The 3,776-nt window shown below is 46.3% G+C and overlaps 1 pseudogene; it reads right to left on the reverse strand.

The window, feature by feature from the left end:
- Nucleotides 1–597: 597 nt before the first annotated feature.
- LOC127493520 (peptidyl-prolyl cis-trans isomerase A pseudogene) lies at nt 598–1,117 on the reverse strand (annotated as a pseudogene).
- Nucleotides 1,118–3,776: the final 2,659 nt, after the last annotated feature.

Below are 3,776 nucleotides of genomic sequence, written 5' to 3' on the forward strand. Positions count from 1 at the left end.
GAGGAAGGATGGAGGCACTGGGGTTTGACAGGTGCACAGGTGCTCTCAGAGGGTGCCCACGACACCTGTCCATTATTATGGCTACTTGATCCCAAGAAGGGCAGTGAGCAAGTCCTTATCATATTTTCAGGAAGTGAAAGGGGCAAATCCTCCCTCTTTTAACCTGTGGCCACTGGAACTGCCACACAGGCCATCTCCACCTAACTGCTCAGGACTTTGGGGCTTTGGAGAATGACTTAAAGTTCTCACAGTGCTGGGGTCAGGGAATGTCCAGCCTGCAGGCTGTGTAAGGCCTGTGAATCATTTGCTCTGGCCCTGCCAAGGCACCTCTCTCTCTCCCTCCCTCCCTCCCCCTCTCTCTTTTACTTTCTCTTTCTCCCTCTCTCCGTAACTCTGGCTTTCAAATAAATGAATGAATCTTATGAAAAAAAAAAAAAAAAAGCCCATATCTTGTTTGGGAGTGAGGAAGACTTGATTCTTTTTTGGTTATTTAAATTTTTATTTTATAACTTTAACTCTGCAATCCCGCTAGACTTGGAGGAGAAGTAAGGAAAATGGAACCCGGATAACTGCACTTAAGAGCACAGCTACTGGATGTCACGAGCAGATGGGACGGAGGGGTGCTCTCCTGAGGTCAATGCATGAGAGTTGTCCACAGTTGGTAGTAGTGCTCATCTTCCTGCTGGCCTTGCCACTCTTAAAGCCAAAGTGCTCCATGGCTTCCACCTTTCACTCTGCTTGCCATCCAACCATTCAGTCTGGACTGTGCAGATGAAAAACAAGTCTATTTGTGTTGTGCCAGCATTTGCCGTGGACACGATGCCAGGACCTGTATGCTCCAAGACAAAGTTCTCATCATCGAATTTCTTTCCACAGATGGACTTGCCACCAGTGCCATTATGGTCTGTGAAGTCACCGCTCTGGCACAAAGCACATAAACTCTGGAATAATCCTGGGAAAGCAGGAACCCTTCTAACCCAATTCTTTCTCGCTGGTGCTCAGAGCCTGGAGGTTTTCAGCTGTCTGGAATTTTGTCTGCAGGTAGCTCACAGGAAACGTGGCTCAAAGGCTCACCTTCGATGGCAGTGTTGAGGAACACGGTGGGGTTATTAACCATGGCTGACAAGGGGCAGCTGCAGGCAAAAATGGTGTCTGCAAAGCCACATTCACCCTTTTTCTTCTTTTTTCTTTCTTTCTTTTTTTTTAAGATTTATTTATTTATTTGAAAGGCAGAGTTACAGAGAGGCAGAGAAAGAGAGGGAGAGGTCTTCCATCCATGGGTTCATTCCCTAGATGGCTGCAATGACCAGAGCTGTGCTGATCCAAAGCCAGGAGGCAGGAGCTTCTTCCAGGTCTCCCATGTGGGTGCAGGGCCCAAGGGCTTGGGCCATCTTCTACTGCTTTCCCAGGACATAGCAGAGAGCTGGATTGGAAGTGGAGCAGCCAGGACTTGAACTGGCACCCATATGGGATGCTGACACTGCAGGTGGTGGCTTTATCCTCTACAGCACAGCGCTGGCCCCTCACCCTTTTTCTTTTCATTCTTCTCTTTAGCCTACGATTGCTGACTTTCTTTTTACTGCAAGACCTAGACTATGTACATAAATGAAGTTTATATATCAATTTTTAAAAAAGATTTATTCCATTTATTTGAAAACCAGAGTGACAGACACACACACACACACACACACACAGAGAGAGAGAGAGAGAGAGAGAGAGAGAGAGAGAGAAGTCTTTCATCTGCTGGTTCACTCCCCAGATGCCTATGATAGATGGAGCAGGGGACAGGCCAAGCTGAAACCGGGAGCCTGGAACTACACCAGGGTCTCCCATGTGGGTAGCAGGGGCCCAAGTACTAGTGCCATCTTCCGCTGCTTTCCCAGGGGCATTAGCAAGAAGCTGGATTGGAAGTGGAGCAGCCGGTACTTAAACTGCTGCTATGATATGGACAGCCAGTGTCACAGTGGCGGCTTAACCCACTGGGCCACAACGCCAGCTCCTGGGTCACCCTATTTAGGACATGAAAAGGGAAAAACTTACTGGAGCATCAGGCAAGCCTGGCCATTTGTCTACAGCGTGAACTTGTTTCTCCTCTGATACAGGAGAACGAGTGGGAATCATTCACTATGGAGGGACATCCCTTCTGACCCTGCACACGCAGCCATGAGCCTGTGAGGGGCCGGGGCATGGCTGCAGGAGCAGGCTGGGCCTCTGCCCTGAAAAGGGGTGGGCCTGGGCCCAGCTGGGGTCAGGCCCACTCTCACCGGAAGCCTGCATCACCCGACAGCTCGCACTGCCCTCCTCAGTGTGCAGGAGGAAGCTCTTTGCCACGTCCCGGTAGCACAGGAGCTTACACCAGTCTCTGCCCCATGGCGAATGGCCAGATCACCTAGTAGTTTTGCTGGGTGAGGGGGGCTAATCTCCTCATTTTTCTTTCTCTCTTTTTGGGTAGAGAAAGCCAAGTTGAATAAACAATTGCCAGCCCTGACTGCTGAGCTTCCCTTGGCATGTCCTTGAACAGTGTGGAATTCATGTATTAGTTTGCGTGCCTAACGCTAACCTATTTATTTTCGCTAATGAGACAGAAGTAGAACACTGGGATTTTTACAATGTTAGACATTATGCTTTATAAGCCAACCAATTTAATTATTGACAAGGATCAAGGTTATTCACCGCCCCCTCTGGTCTTCTCTTTACAATTGTAATATGCTTAAGAGGAATTAGCCACATTTGAATTTAATTCAAATAGAACAGTCATGATTTCAGAATAAAGCTTATTCCTGCTAATTCTGGAAAGTAATCTGCTTTTCCTGCCAGAATTTCTAAAGCTTCTGAAACAACTCTTTCAGACGCAGAATAGTTCATGGTTTCTTTTCGATGGCCTTACCAAAGAACTTGACTCAGTGACTTCAAAAGCCATTCCTTACTTAATGCTCCATGTTTATTTGGGTGCTTTTCCTTGTAATTCTTATTGAGTTTCAGATTAAATCCACCTCCAGGTTCATCCCAGGAGCTCAGGTATAGACATCACTGTTAGAAGAGGGAAGGTAAGAGGACCTGCCAGCTTCACTCTGGACTCAGGGAGGTAAACACCAGAACTGGTTACTAAGCTACGTTGTAGACACATTTGCCTGAGATCACCAAGAACACACACGGTCTCCCTTTCTCTCACTCTCTCTCTCTCCCATCCGAAGGCAGGAGATGGGGTAAGTTTTGAGGTCTCAGCCACTGTTAAAACCACCAAATGAAAAGTCAAAAACCAACATTTTAAAGTCACAGGGCAGAAAGTAGAGAATGGCAATTATCCAGTGAAGTTGGACTATATGTATCATTTAGCCCAAATATACCATCCTCAATTATTTAGACTGTAATTCAGACAGAAGTGTTATTTGCTTATACTGCAGCTATAGTTCTGTAGTCTTAGACATTATAATATATATGTGTATATATGGTAGCAACATAGCACAACACAATGCAACACAACATTGTATAACACACTGTGTCATAGATAATATAAAGAAATACAACATAGCTTAAATATAATGAAATATAATTTTTAAAGATGTAATTATTTATTTGAAAGGCAACATGAGAAGGAGGGGAGGAGGGAGAGAGAGGCCTTCCATTCACTCCCCAAATGGCCACAACTGCTGGGGTTGGGCAAAACCAAAGCCAGGAGCTTGGAACTCCCTCTGGGTCTTCCACATGGGTGGCAGGTTTCCCAGGCATATTAGCATAGAGCCACATTGAAAGTGGAGCCGCTAGGACTTGAACCA

The sequence above is a fragment of the Oryctolagus cuniculus genome, chromosome 7 (genome assembly GCF_051225735.1).
Source record: "Oryctolagus cuniculus isolate XC-2025 breed Fujian yellow rabbit chromosome 7, ASM5122573v1, whole genome shotgun sequence".
NCBI classification, from domain to species: Eukaryota; Metazoa; Chordata; class Mammalia; order Lagomorpha; family Leporidae; genus Oryctolagus; species Oryctolagus cuniculus.